Source organism: Bos taurus, chromosome 11 (genome assembly GCF_002263795.3).
Source record: "Bos taurus isolate L1 Dominette 01449 registration number 42190680 breed Hereford chromosome 11, ARS-UCD2.0, whole genome shotgun sequence".
In the NCBI taxonomy this organism is placed as follows: domain Eukaryota; kingdom Metazoa; phylum Chordata; class Mammalia; order Artiodactyla; family Bovidae; genus Bos; species Bos taurus.
In genome coordinates this window covers 48,917,844-48,933,832 of record NC_037338.1, presented here as the reverse complement: position 1 = coordinate 48,933,832, position 15,989 = coordinate 48,917,844, and the positions used below count along the sequence as shown (strand labels likewise).

General features: G+C 43.7%; 1 long non-coding RNA gene across 1 annotated transcript in view; it reads right to left on the bottom strand.

The window, feature by feature from the left end:
* Positions 1–8,541: 8,541 nt before the first annotated feature.
* LOC112448788 (uncharacterized) overlaps positions 8,542–15,989 on the bottom strand; it is a 54,322-nt gene continuing 46,874 nt past the window's right edge. The window contains exon 3 of the long non-coding RNA XR_009496452.1: positions 8,542–8,975. This is a non-coding gene — a long non-coding RNA (uncharacterized lncRNA). The remainder of the gene's footprint in view (positions 8,976–15,989) is intronic.

The window sequence follows — 15,989 nt, the reverse complement described above, 5'->3', positions numbered from 1 at the left end:
AGAAACAGTAGAGAAGCTACAAAGGAAACTGGGATGTCCTTTCTCTCCTTTTTTGTCAAAATGTTCTTGCAGAGGTAGGGAGCCCACCCAAGCAGGCGGACCATCACTGAGTGCTGTCAGTTGCTAGGTGGTCCCAGCCAGTCTCCTGTTCAATCGGCCTCCCGGGATGATGGTGTACAACTCACTCTAAGGACTTGGCTAAGAGATGGCTCCCTCCATTCTTTTCTTCCCGCAGACTCCATCTTCGCAGTCCCATCCAGAACGCAGGACCATGTACACACAACCACACCTTCATACCACAACCATGGCAGTTTAGAAACTTTTATATTACTCCCCACATCACACACACAGAGACCACACATCACACACATACAAACACACACACTCTAGACACATATCTAGACACATATCTCTAGACACATATCTAGACAAACACACACACTCAGTTCTTGTCAACTCTTGTTCTGGGCAGAAGCTGAGTCGGTACTAGCTTTTGTATTCCCACAGTGTGTTTCTCAATCCCCAAGTCACAGGGAAACATCACCAGAGTGGATTGTTCATTTCCCCATCTGAACCACAAATAATTTGCTGAGGCAAACGGATGATGCTATTTTAGACAATAGTAGACAAGCTGTCCTTTCAATCATTCAACCCAATCACTCCAGTTCTGTATCATCCTGCTGATGACCACGGTCACTGGTAGAAGAAACACATTCAGCTAGAACACACCAAGGTGCTATTATGGGTTGTGAAGGTATTGAAATTATTCTATACTGGTTGCCATACACCTGCTGTCCTGTTCCACTTTAAGACCAAACTCGCTCAGCTCTGGCCCCTCTCCTGGGCTCCCCACATTCAGCAACTAAAGGGTTATAGCTTTGCCTAACAAGAGAGCCCCAAACTCTGGTCCTGGGTTGTGTTCAGCTGGGAGTTCACAATGTATCGGTTATTCGTATTTCCGTTATTCGTCATTCCCGTTCTCAAAGAATGGGTGAAAAGTAGCTTTGCCCTCTTTTCAGTCTCTTGTGATTGTCAAATATAGATTGTTTATGTATGGATTAAGTCCATCTCTGTGAATGGCGCCATAGGTGGATACTCAGTCGGATACCGCCCAGAGTCCCAGGAGGGACTTTTACCTGCCAGACCTACTCTCCAGGTGGGGCAGACGCGGGGCACAGAAAGCGCATCCAGTCCAGCAGACAAACGATGGGTCTGAGGGCGGGGGTGGCTGGACAGCAGCAGGCAGGCTCTGGGTCAGCAGTCAGCACCAAACAACAGTGGGCCCCATTGCCATGTTGAGCAATGAACATTGCTCATCCTCATCGCGCGGGAACCCAGAGAGCCTGCAGGTGGTCGAAGGTGAAGGGAGGCAGGGCCAGGCCGTCATCGGTTATTTCCTTCTCCAGCAAGTACCTATGGGATGCCTATGTGCCAGGCACTGTACTAACCACTCAGTATACTTAGAGAGCAAGACTAACCCCTGGGGGAAATGTAGGCAGCACTCATGCTAACTGCAGGGTAGACAGAAATGTAACAAGGCAATTCCAGGGACTTCCCTGGCTGTCCAGTGGTTAACATTCCATGCTTCCAATGCAGGGGGCCTGGTTCCACCCCCTGGCTGGCGAAATAAGATGCCTTATGCTGCCCAGTATGGCCTAAGGGAAAAAAAAGGCAATTCCAGTCCAAAGCAATGAGCCCCACAATAGGGGAAGTGCTGCAGAGCCCAGAGTAGGTACACTAAGTCAGACCCAGAGTGTTCAAGAAGTGCTTCTCCAGAGGGCATATGGTCTAAGCTGAGACCCTGACAATTGGGAAAGTTGTTCAAACAAATTCTTTTCTTACATATAACTTTATTTATTTATGGCTGTGCTGAGTCTGTTGCTATGAGAGCTCTTCTCTAGTTTCAGAGAGCGGGGGCTACTCTCTGTTTGCTGTACATGGGCTTCTCATTGTGGTGGCTTCTCACTGCAGACCACAGGCTCTAGAGCACACAGGCTTCAGTAATTGTAGCTCCCAGGCTCAAGCACAGGCTCGATAGTTGTGGCCCACGCATGGGCTCAGCTGCTCCATGGTACGTGAGATCCTCCCGATCAGTGATCAAACCTGTGTCTCCTGCACTGGCAGGCAGATTTTTTACCACTGAGCCACCAGAGAAGCCCCTCAGGTAAACTCTTAATGAAGAGGAAGGAACAGTATGTGCAAAGACCTGGAGGCAAGAGACAAATGGGTTTATTCAGAGAGTGGAAAGGAATTTCTCAAATTTGAATGCTTGGAGCACATGACAGCCGTGGTAGCCCACGAGGCAGTCGTGGATCAGGAGGGAAGCACATGGGCAGGCAGGTTTCCAAGGGCAACAGAGTGAGTGAGTCAAGTGCAAGGACTGAGGGATAAGCCTCCTAGCTGTGTGACGTTTGGAGGGTCATTTGACCTCCTCTACCTCAGTAGAATGGGTGTAATGCTGACTTCTGCAGGATGGAGACAGATAATGCATGTAGCACATCTAGAACTTAATGGCATGTGATGTGTCCATTCACATCAGCCATTACTGGGCCCCTAAATCCCAGGTCAGGAGTGGTTCCAGAAAGGGGGAACAGGCTGGGCCTGTAGGCCTGGACTTGCAGCTAGTCAACAGGCTTCTACCTTCAAGGAAGCACTTGAAACAAATAAAACAAATAACACAAATGAAAAATACTGGCAGTCCAGTGGTTAGGATTTCTGGGGGCCTGGCTTCGATCCCTGGCTCAGGAATTAAGATCCCACAAGCTGTGCAGCCAGTCCAAACATAAATAAATAAATTAAGACTACATTCAACACAATCACCAGGATAGGTACAATGCTCTTTCAAGTAGCATTTTGAGAGCGGCAAATTAATTTCCACAGTTTGGCTTGCCAAAGTCTTAAAACTTTTCCTGTGAAGGAAGCACAATGTCCTCCTTTTTAGAGAAAAAAGACTTCACCTGGAGAGTCCATGGCCCAGAGTGGGTCAGTTTCTCTGTTTCCTCCATCCTACCTGGGCCTGTAAGCTTGATGCCCCCTGTCACTGTGCCCAGCCAAGTACGAGAATAATAACTCCTCCCTTTCAAAGGACAGTTTTTTGAGCAACCTGACTGTAGGCACACCTACTGGCCCTTAGGGCTGCTCCCCAGAGGGCTCATCAACCTCCTGGGAGGTCCCCAAGTCACCAGGATGCGGCTGGGTATTGGGTGGATGCACGAAGGATGGTCTCTCCAGCTACAACCTGACGTCTCCTTGTTAGGGCTGCCCTGACCCAACAGCTTCCCCAGCATAGTGCTAGACACTTGAGGTTACTCAGTAACCCCTTAGTAATCATACACCTATGATGAGCAAACATACCTAGGTAGGTGTGTATTCCTATGTCATGATGTCAAGGGCAGTTCTCAGAAGGTTGTTTGAGTACTGTGAAAAATGAGCAAAAAGAGCTGGACTTGGGCAGTTGTTTCATAGTCTTGGTCAGGATGGGTCCATACAAAGAGGATTTATTGTAAGGCTTCCTTGGTGGTTCAGTGGTAAAGAATTTGCCTTCATTGTAGGGGACCTGGGTTCAATCCCTGGATTGGGAAGATCCCCTGGAGAAGGGAATAGCCACCCACTCCAGTATTCTTGGCTGGAGAATCCCATGGACAGTGGAGCCTGGTGGGCTACAGTCCATGGGGTTACAGAGAGGCCACAGGACTGACTAACACTTTCACTTTCACAGTAACCTCAGGGAGCACACCTGCTGGAGCCAGAATTCTAATCTGGTGACTTGAATCCCATCCCCCACCCCTCCACAACCCATCTCTCCCTGAGTTCTTTCATCTCTGCTTCAAAGTTAAGAATTTTTTCTGCAGGCTTTGGACATCTCCTGCTTTGCAGTAACTCATTGTTTTGGGGTTACCATGCTACCCCGAACCACTTCAACCCTGGATGATCTTACAACTCCTGTGGCCCACAATATAACACAATAGATTGGTTTCTGTGTCTCTTTCTGTGAATGCCTGAGAATCTAATTGGCTCAGCTTGGATCATCTCTTCCTTGTGATCTAATTGGTTATGGCCAAAGGTGGGTCTCCCAGGAAAACATGGTCACTCAGGCTGCCCCCACCTTTCTGGAAGGGTACAGAGTACCTCCCAATTAAAAGGTCTTTGGGGGTTACACATCCCAAATCTGCTGAACACACCGAATTCCCAATCGTGCGAGCGCCAACAGTAAACTCTTCCTCCACATGTACATTGGCCCAAGGTTGTTCATTTTAAGAAGGATTTGGGGGGCTGCCCACATAGGGCTTCCCTGATAGCTCAATTGGTAAAGAATCTGCCTGCAATGCAGAAGACCTTGGTTCAGTTCCTGGGTCAGGAAGATCCGCTGGAGAAGGGAAAGGCTACCCACTCCAGTATTCTTGGGCTTCCCTTGTGGCTCAGCTGGCATGAAATCCACCTGCAATGCGGGAGACCTGGGTTCGATCCCTGGGTTGGGAAGCTCCCCTGGAGAAGGGAATGGGCTACCCACTCTAGTATTCTGGCCTGGAGAATTCCATGGACTGTATAGTCCATGGGGTCGCCAAGAGTCGGACATGACTGAACAACTCTCACTTTCACTTTCCTCTACCCCCCACAAAATATTTAAGGCCCTGGAAGAAGAGAGAAAATTTTGAAGTAGAAGAGTCCTGATCTCTGAGATCAGTTTCTAGTGATAGAGACTCAATCAGTCAATTACACAGTGATTGAGTCAAACGTTTACCTTTGACTAGGTAAAAGTTAGACTATGGAGTAATTTTAGGGGCAGGACCGTGGGAACACAAGCTTGGAAAGTGAGCCAACAAGACTGGATCAAAATCAGCAGCTATCTTCAACCATCAAATTGACAAATATTAAAAAAAAGTGACAACACCCAAGTTTGACAGGTTGTGAGTGAACAAGCACAGTCATCTACTGCTGATGGGAGTAAAACTCAAATGGAGTGATACTGCTGTAGGCTATCTGGCAGTCTCTACCAAGAACATAAATATGAATCCCACCAATTCTAGGTCCAGGAAAGACGAAAGCCACAAAGTGTTATAAGACAATGAGGATGTGTGGATGACTTTGATGACATGAGCCAGCACTCAGAAGCATTTATACCCTTTCTACTGTGTAATGACTCCTCTCCTAACCCCATATCAATAGCATAACGGAGACCATCAATAACTTTTCCTGATTAATTGTGCCTTTCTCAAACGAAAGCAGGACATGAGAGCAGACAAAGCAAATAAGACATAAACCAACTATCCTGAGTTAGTAACTGTACTCTTTCTCAGAATCATTCTCAGTATAACCTACACAGTCCTTCCTAATAAAGATACAACTTTTATTCCATTTTTTATTCATACCTGCTTGCTCCATCCCTGTCCCCTGCCCTGCTCTCTGGACAACCCTGTGGGATTCCTCAAGTCAAATGGCACTATATTTGTAAGGATATTTATTCTCTTTTTTCTTTCTTTTTTAAAAAAGATTATTTATTTTTGGCTACACTGGGTCTTCTTTGCTGTTTGCACTGGGTTTTCTCTAGTTGTGGCGAACAGGGGCTGCTTTCTAATTGTAGTGTTCAGGCTTCTCATTGTGGTGGCTTCTCTTGCTGTAGAGCACAGGCTTCAGTAGTTATGGCTTCAGTAGTTAGGGCTCTTGGGCTCCAGAGCATGGGCTCAGTAGTCACAGCACATGGTCTTAGTTGCTGCGGGACATGTGGGATCTTTCTGGACCAGGAATCAAACCCATGTCCCTGCATTGGCAGGCTGATTCTTTACCACTGAGCCACCAGGGAAGCCCTCTCTTATTTTCTTTCTAACCAGTCAAGTGGGCTTAATGCTGCCGATCAGATTTTCAAGTCATTATTCAATTTTCCCTTCCCCGGAAGGGAGACCCTGCAAGGACGACCTTACAGGCTGACACAGGTAGAGTCTAAGATGGAGCCCAGGGAGTGATCCTAGGAGCGTTTCTTACCCACAGCCTGACCCACAGTGCTGCAAAGTCAGGCTTGTGTTTGCATCTCTAGCTTTTCCGAAAGTCAGAAGAAAGTTATTTGGTTACATTGATCACACTCTGATACGTTGACCTTGCAAAATGCCACAAGTAGGATTTCTCTGGTGATCAATCCAGTGGTTAAGAATCCACTTGCCAGTGCAGAGGACATGGGTTTGATCCCTGGTTCGGGAAGATTCCACATGCCAAGAGGCAACTAAACCCATGTGCCACAACTACTGAAGCCTGAGCACCCTAGAGCCTGTGCTTGGGGACAAGAGAAGCCACTGCAATGAGAAGCCTGAGTACCACAATGAAGAATAGCCCCCACTCATCACAACTAGAGGAAGTCCACAAGCAGCAATGAAGACCCAGCACAGCCAAAAATAAATAAAAATTTTACAAAAGAAATGCCACATGTTTTCATACCTAGAAATTTAACTAAAGTTGTTTCTGCTTTGAGTTGCATAATTTACTTGAAAATTGCAGTCTACTTATGGTTTTATCTGAAAGTTTTATGTCAACTTTTGACCCAGAATACTGGAGAAAATGATGAAATGAATGGTACTATCTTCATCTAACACATTTAACACCATGCCTGAAGCAGAAAAGATGGTCTGTCAATGGTAGCAATGTTCATTTTCCTTCATCCTTTTTTGACAAATAAACATTTTCAAAGTTTATATCTAAGTCAGAGGAGTTAGAAGAAATAGCAGTCATATCCTGTACTTGAGATAGGAAGATTTTTAAGAGACATTATAGTTATTTTCCAAAATTTCTTTTGACATTTGGGGCCAGATCATCTTTGTTGCCTAGGAGCTGTATATCATAGGTTGTTTAGCAACAACCTTATGCCAACATGGGTTTTTTAGCAACAACTGGATGCCAACAGCACCCCCTTCTTAACTGTGACAACCAAAAATGTCTTTGGATGCTGCCAAATGTCTCCTGTAGGGAAAGAAGGTACAAAATTACCCCCCTCTGAGAGCAACTCATCATTGTCAAATCATTTGTATGAGCTGTAACAGCAGGGGAAAAAATTCTATGGTCAACCACAACTGCCTTATAAAGAAGAAAATCTGTTATGCAATAGGCCTTTTGGTTCAGCTCTGATCACCTGATAGATTTAGACATGCTCAGGTCAACTTGGAGCTGGATTTGTCATCAGGCAGCCATCAAAAGTGATCATTCCCAGGAGAAGTGCTAGAGAAATCTTGACAATTAGACCACCCAGAAATGCTGGATACAATATTTTCACAAACATCTTTTAAAATATAGAGTTAAAGTAGAGGGAAAGTAAGAGAAATCTACAGAGGTTCAAGATAAGAAAACCAAAATACAGGGCTAAGCAAATGCTAAAGTTAGAACTCATCCAGAAGACACCTGCCAATCCTTGAGGGCCTAGAGCTGTGTATTGTCCTAGGTCTTGTGTACTGGCAGTAGGAGCAAGTTCTGGAATCTGTGTGGTCTGGACAGTAGGATTAGAGACTCTTTCGTCAAACCAGTACCTCTGAAAGGTAAAACTCTTGGTGGGTGAACTAGAAAAACAGGCAGGTTTGATTCCTGGTTGGGGAACTAAGAAGCTGTGAGGCCATTTAAAAAAAAAATTATCAAATCACAAATAAAGAGAGCAAAAGAAGAAGAAAAAAAGAATTATGAAAACACCACCAAAGCAATTAGCAAAATGGCACTATGTAAATAGCTATCAATAATTGCTTTAAATGTAAATTTCAATAATTGCTTAAATGTAAATGTTCTAATCACATAGAGAGGCTGGATGGATACAAAAACAAGACCCACATATGTGCTGTCTACAAGAGACTCACTTCAGATCTAAAGATACATAGAGAATCAAAGTTAGGGTTTGGAAAAGGGTATTTCATGTAAACAGAAATGAAAAGAAACCAGGGAGGGAGTTCCCTGATGATAGTAGTTAGGATTCTGGGCTTCCACCGCCATGGCCCAGGTTCAGTCTCTGGTCAGGGAACTAAGATCCTGCAAGCTGCATGGCCAAAAAAAAAAAGAGAAAGAAAACTGAAGGAACAATACTTACATTAGAAAAAAATAGAATTTAAAACAAGAGACAAAGAAAAACATTATATAATGATAAATGGATTAATACAAAAAGAAGATAGCACTGGAAAATATATATGCACCTTAAATAGGAACACTTAAATACACAAAGCAAATGTAACAATATAAAAAGAGAAATTGAAAACCACTAAAGAAAATCAAAGAGAACATTTTAAAAATACACAGAGACAAATGAAAATGAAAACAGAACAATACAAAATCTATGGGGTGCAGCAAAATCATTTCTACGAGAGAATTTTATAATCATACAACCCTACCTCAAGAAACAAGAAAAACCTCAATTAAATCATCTACTCTTACAGCTTAAAGAATTAGAAAAAGAAAAACAAACAACACCCAAAATGAATAGAAGAAAATAGATAATAATAAATATCAGAGCATAAATCTTAATAAATGAAATAGAGACTGAAAAACAATAGAAAGCATCAATGCAACTAAGAGCTGCTTCTTTGAAAAAAATGCAAAACCTTTAGCCAGACTCATCAAGAATAAAACAAAAAAGTGTAAGTCACTCAGTCATGTCTGACTCTTTGTAATCCTATGGACTATCTATAACCCACCAGGCTCCCCTGTCCATGGGATTCTCCAAGGAAGAATACCGGAGTGGGTTGTCATTCCCTTCTCCAGGTTATCTTCCCAACCCAGGGATCAAACCCCGATCTCCCACATTGCAGTCAGATTCTTTACCACCTGAGCCACCAACGGTAGCTATCAAGGGAAAAAAAAGAAAAGGTAGCTATCAAGAAAAAAGAGAGGGCCCAAATAAATAAAATCTGGAATGAGAACAAAGACTGCTACCTCTGTCTGTTGCACACGGTAGGGTGTCACTCCAGGGCCTTGTGTCAGATGTGTAAGTTCCCCCGTCTATTTACCCATTTACGTCTCTGGAGAATAAAAAAAAAGAAGCAAAAGAGGAGAAGTTAAAACTGACAGTATAGAAATACAAAATATAGTGAGATGACTATAAACAATTATATGCCAATAAAATGAACAAACTATAAGAAATGGATAAATTCTTAGAAATATGCAGTCTCCTAAGACTGAGTCTGGAAGAAATAGAAAATATAAACAGACAGGTTCAGTTCAGTTCAGTTCAGTTGCTCAGTCGTGTCTGACTCTTTGCGACCCCATGAATTGCAGCACGCCAGGCCTCCCTGTCCATCACCAACTCCTGGAGTTCACTCAAACTCACGTCCATCGAGTTGGTGATGCCATCCAGCCATCTCATCCTCCGTCGTCCCCTTCTCCGCCTGCCCCCAATCCCTCCCAGCATCAGGGTCTTTTCCAATGAGTCAACTCTTCACATGAGGTGGCCAAAGTACTGGAGTTTCAGCTTTAGTATCAGTTCTTCCACCAGTAATTAAATTGAGTCAGCAATTTAAAAAGCTCTAAGCAAACAAAAGTCCAAGACCAGATGACCTCACAGGTGAATTCTACAAAACATTGTGATTCTTCTTAAAGAAGAATTAACCTCTATCCTTCTACAACTATTTCAGAAAATTGTAGAGGAAGGAATTCGTCCAAACTCATTCCATGAGGACCACATCACCCTGATACCAAAACCAGAAAAGACACACAAAAGGAAAATTACTAGCCAATATACTGGTGAATATAGATGAAAAAATCCTCAGTAAAATAATAGACAACAGAATTCAACAAAACATTAAAGGTTCCATACACCGTGATCACCCTGGAGGAGGGAATGGCAACCCACTCCAGTATTCTAGCCTGGAGAATCCCATGGACAGAGGAGCCTGGCTGGCTACAGTCCACAGGTCACGAACAGTCAGACACGACTAAAGCAACTTAGTGTGGCACAGCACACCATGATCAAGTGGAATTTATCCCAGGGATGCAAGGATGCTTTCAACTTTTCATTATTAACATTATGTTGGCTGTGGATTTGTTAAATATGGCCTTTATGTGTAGGTAGGTTCCCTCTATACCCACTTTGTTGAAAGTTTTTATCATAAATGAATGTTGAATTCTGTCAAAAGCCACAGAGCATGGCCACAAAAATAGAATAAAATAAAATCAGACTGTCACGCAGCAATAGATAACTGAAACAACACCCAACACAAACATGTACATAAATTAATTAAAAGATAAATATGAGAATAGAAACACTATTTGTACTAGCTCCAAGCTGGTGACCCTCAAAATGCCCATCAACAGTGGAATACATAATTTGCAGTATATTCACACAGAGGAATGCTATACGACAAGAAGAATAAACAAATCATGGCCACAGACAACAACATACATGATATCCACAAACATTTAGGGCTTTGAACAACAGAACCCAGACACAAAAAGAATGTACATGGATTATTCTATTTATACATAATCTTATATAATTTTAAAATAGGCAAAACAAACAAATCTATGATGTTAGAAGTCAGCATAGTGGTTGCCCTTGAGGGGCGTACTGACTGGAAGATTTATACTATGGATAATGTTCTGTTTCTTGAGTTGAGTATCAGTCACACAGGTGTGATCAGTTTGTGAAAATTTGTCAAAATGTTTACTCTAACTTGTATGCTTTTATATACATATGTTACCTTCCAGTGAAAAGTTCAAGAAAGTTGTTCCTGGGAGGCAATGAAATGGAGTCTTTCAAGGGGAGAAATATGGAGAGAACAGAGACAGTAACTGAAAGATGATGGTCTTGAGGTTTAAAAGAAACAATCTTGGTTCCTAGAGAAAGCTAAAAGAGCCTGGAAGCCTACTAATTTTTCAAGGGAATTTTATTGCCAAAAAAAAAAAAAAAAAAAATCCCAAGACTTGCCTGGTACAACCTCTGAGAGTTAATCCACTCCCTTCCAAAGTACACTCTAAACCTCAAGTCTGTACCAGCAGAAGCAAACCGTGAAGGCAATGAAGCTTCAAGAAGCAGACCTTCCAGTGCCCACCCAGATGTGGACATGGAGGATGAGAGACAGGGAAGAAGCTGAGAAGGCAGAGCTGTGAACACAAAGGATCTTTATGTGATATACAGTCTCTCCCTCCCTTACACCATCCAACTGACTGGAATAGAGATGTGAGGGTTGGAGCTCCAGAAGCCAACTTGGACCTTGAGTAAGGGAACCATGGGTTATAAAGCAGTGGAGTGATGAGATAAAAGGAGGGTTTTCAGGACAGTGAAACAATCCTGTATGAGACTCTAATGGTGGATACATAGCATACATTAGTCCAAACTCATAGAATATATGACACCAAGCTGCACTAATGTAAACTATGGACTTTGCATGATGATGCATCAATGTAAATTTATCATTTGTAACAAATGTACCACCCTGGTGGGATATATTGATGGTGGGGAGACTGTGCATGTGTGCAGACAGTGGCTATATGGGAAATCTCTATAAATTGCCTTCTGCTCAATTTAGCTGTGAACTTAAAACTGCTCTTAAAAAGTAGTTGTTTTTAAAAAATGGAAAGCAAGGGACTTCCTGAATGATCCAGGTGACTAAAACTTTGTGCTATCAATGCAGGGAGTGCAAGTTCAATCCATGGTTGGAGAACTAAGATCCCATATGCCTTGAGGAGTGGCCAAAAAAAAAAAAGATTAAAAAATGAAAAGCAAAAATTAGAATAATAAGAAGAAATTGACTTATCTGTCATTATAGTAGATTTTAATACATTTCTCTGTAATTTACAGGCCAAGTAGATAAAAATTAAAAATCAGTAGGACTATTGATGATTTGCACAATGCAAAAATGCTTGACTTGCATAGTATTCTGCACTAACTGATATAGTGTTCACTCCACTAGGTGAAAAGAAGGCAAAACCATGCAGAGCAGCTCCTAGAATGCTCCATGCTCTAAAGGGCAGAAGCAGGGACAGCCCAGGCAAAGCAGTCAGCATCTAGGCCAGCCAACCCAACTGCCCCCCTTCCTACTAACTGTAAGGACACCCCTTGTCTAGGGATTTTTCCAAGGCCACTGCTGAGTACAGTGTAGGGGAGGATTCCCCATCAGAGGCTGCTTTAGTGGCCCCTTCTCAGCGTCCTTGCAGGGCTTGGACTGCCCTGGGGTTTGAGCAATCACAGATCACTGTTCGCCAAACTTGGGGGTTTTCTGGAAATACATCCCTGCAGTCCTAGTGGGCATGTATTCTATTTGAGTTCACAAACTCTGTTAACTAATAACTAACTCCAGAGGTCTATCCAGACCATAGATCTGGAACTGGACTTGCCCTTATGGTTTCTGACTCAGAGATAAGCATTGCCCCTTTGGTCTCATGCTCTAACTGAGGGCTGTCTCGGGAACTTGAAAGAAGAAACAGAGCTACTCTGACCTTTACCTCCAGTCTGAATCCCAGTGCATGTTGGGGAAAGAGACAATTTATTAACTCCAATTACAGGTAGATTCAGGGATAGACCTGGCTGTGTATGAGTGTGTGCTAAGTTGTTTCAGTCATGTCCGACTCTTTGAAACCCTATGGACTGTAGACAGCCAGGCTCCTCTGTCCATGAGATTCTCCAGGCAAGAATACTGGAGTGTGTTTCCATGCACTCCTCCAAGGGATATTTCCAACCAGGGATCAAACCCATGTCTCTTATTCCTCCTGCATTGGCAGGGGGCGGTTCTTTACCACTAGCACCACCTGAGAAGCCCCAGACCTGATTATAAGCCGAGCTAGATCCTGAAGCTCAAATGATGTCCAGACTCTTATCTTCCATCTCTCAGTTCTGCTTGCTTCTTCTTGGCCTGACGCTAAATCAGTCTGTGTCCAGATGGTGGGGAAAATAGTTCCTGGAAGCCTGAGATTCCTACCCTTTCAAATTAGCCGATAGCTAAGAGAACATCTGTCTCCCTATATCCATTTCAGGTAATTCTCTGATTGGTTTATCTTGAGTCACATGACCATCCTGGTAACCATATGACTAGGGCACTTGGGTCAGCATGTAACGAGGGTAGGAAAGGGGCCCTGAAACTATGATTGACAGCTCTGTAGGGACTATATGAAGGTGAGTAAAGTGCTGTCAAGGAAGGGGTGCTGAATAGACAAAGACAATAAAAGTTCACAATAGAGGGGCAAGAGAAAACCAAGGCCAAAGGGTAGGATGAGGCTTGGGGAGTAATCCCGCATGAGTTCCTGAACATTTCTTATAAGGGACCTCCAATACAACTCTGAGTTTCCTGACAATGAAAACCAAGAAGGAAAGATGATCAGTGATACAAACAGATACTAGTCCAGGTCTCCAGGCCCTAGGAAGTCCACAGCGTGTCCCAAGTTTCCTTCTGTTTCCCTGGAGCCTCCTTTCTCATGGCTCTTGATCCCACAAGCTCTACCTCCCCTCCACATGGCCCCAGACACAAGGCTTACCTTTTATTTGACTTCTACAAAAGATTCCACTCACACAAAGTAGCTAGTGAAGATTTTCACAGGAAGACAAGGTTGGGAGGATGCAGGGTGGTGTTCAAATATCCTTTGGCTCTGATTATGGATTGAACTTTGCTAAACCCCCCTGCCCAAATTCATATGTTGACGTCCTAAGCCCAGTGCCTCAGAATGTGACTCTGTTTAGAGATAGTGTCTTTAAAGATGAAGTAAGGGGTGGTGGTGGTGGGATGAATTGGGAGATTGGGATGGACATCTATACACTATTGATGGGTGGTGGTTTAGGTTTAGTCACTAAGTTATGTCCAACTCTTGAGACCCCATGGATTGTAGCCTGCCAGGCTCCTCTGTCCATGGAATTATCCAGGCAAGAATACTGGAGTGGGTTGCCATTTCCTTCTCCAGGGATCTCCCCAACCCAGGGATAGAACCCTGGTCTCCTGTGTTGAAGGCGGATTCTCATTCTAACCAACTAAGCTACCAGGGATGCCCTATACACTATTGACATCAAGCTTCCCTGGTGGCTCAGGGAATAAAGAATCTGCTTGCAATGCAGGAGACCCCGGGTTTATCCCTAGGTTGGCCCTAGAGAAGGAAATGGCAGCCCACTCCAGTATTCTTGCCTGGGAAATCCCATGGATAGAGGAGCCTGGTGGGCTACATTCCATGGGGTGGCAAAGAATTGACTAAACTAAACTAAAATTTTCACTTTCATACATTATTGATACTATGTATAAAATAGATAACTAATGAGAACCTACCATATAACTTTGGGAACTCTACTCAGTGCTCTGTGGTGACCTGAGTGGAAAGGAAATCCAATGAAGGAGGGATATGGGTGTATCTATATAGCTGGTTCACTTTGCTGTATAGCAGAATCTAATACAATATTGCAAAGCAACTATACTCCAATAAAAATTAATTTTAAATAAAATAATTTTTATAAACAATAAAAAATAAATACACAGTGATGAAGTTTAAAATGAGGTCACTAGAAGGGGCCCTGCTCCAGGATGACTGGTGTCCTTACGAGGAGATTAGGACACAGGCATATACCAAGGGAAGATCATGTGAGGGCGCAGGGAGAGGGCAGCCACCTGCAAGCCAAGGAAAGAGGACCTAGAAGAAATCAACCCTGTGGCCACCTTGATCTCAGACTGTCAGTCTCCAGAACTGTGAGAAAATTAAATTTATTTTAAGCCACCCAGCCCACAGTACTTTGTTGTGACAGCCCTAGCAAATTAATATAGGCCCCCAGCCATTGGCCTTCACCTCACCCACTACCTTACAGACATCCCTCCCCATACCTCCTCTGGCTTTGCTGAATTTCCTCTTCTCTTTCTCAGAGGTCAAAGTCCTCTCTTTATCTCAGGCAAAACAGCCTGTGCCATATCTTAAGTTACTTGGCCGTATATTTGGTAACTCACAAATCTTGGACTCCTACCCCATGTCTCACAGTTTATCAAAATATTTTCCCAAACAAGGATTATTTTCAGCCTAAGCAATACCAGCAACTGAAGCTCAAAACAGTTGCCCTCCTTTTAGCATTGTGCCTTTGATGAAGACAACACTTGTGTTAGAGAAGTGTCCCTGTGACCCTCACATAAAGGACACTGAGTCATGTTCAGGGCGTCCACCACCGATGCCCACAAGAAACCCAGTCATCTCAGGTACACAGTGTGGACCCTGAACCCAAGGGCAACAGTCGTGGAAGCAGGTGGGAGACTTGTAGGGAAAGTCAGTATCCAAAAAAAGGAGTTCAAGTGCATAGCCTTGAACTAAAGTGCACAGTCTGGCTCCATCAAATCTGAAGGATACATACCTTGAGTGTTTTCAAGAAAATTCTCTGTGAGGGTTGAGATTAGAGCTGGCAGCAGTAGCTCAAATCTAAAAGCCTCACAAGGCCACCACACTCTGGCATTGCAGCTGTAGAGTAGAGCAGATTTGCAGTTTTAAAATCACCCTGATGGCTCAAACAGTAAAGAATCTGCCTGCAAAGCAGGAGACCCAGTTCTATCCCTGGGCTGAGAAGATCTCCTGGAGAAGGGAATGGCTACCTTGCCAATAGTATTCTTGCCCGAAAGAGTCCACGGACAGAGGAGCCTGGCAGACTATAGTCCATGGGGTCATGAAGAGTCAGACACAACTGAGCACCTAAAACTTTAAAACTTTTTTTAAAAATTGAGTAAAATACTATTACTGTGCTCATTTTAAAAAGATTTTTAAAAACTATTTTATTTTATTGGCTGTGCTGGGTCTTCTTTGGTGCTTGAGGGCTATTCTTAGCTGTGGTGGGAGGGCTGTTCATTGTGGTGGCTTCTCTTGCGCAGCACGGGCTCTCGGCATGTGGGCTATTGACAAACAGGGGCTATTCTTAGCTGTGGTGGGAGGGCTGTTCATTGTGGTGGCTTCTCTTGCGCAGCACGGGCTCTAGGCATGTGGGCTTCATGCCTAGAATTGTGTTGCATGGGCTTGGTTCCTTCAAGGCAAGTGGGATCTTTCCAGACCAGGGATTGAACCTGTGTGCCCTGCGTTGGCAGACAGATTCTTAA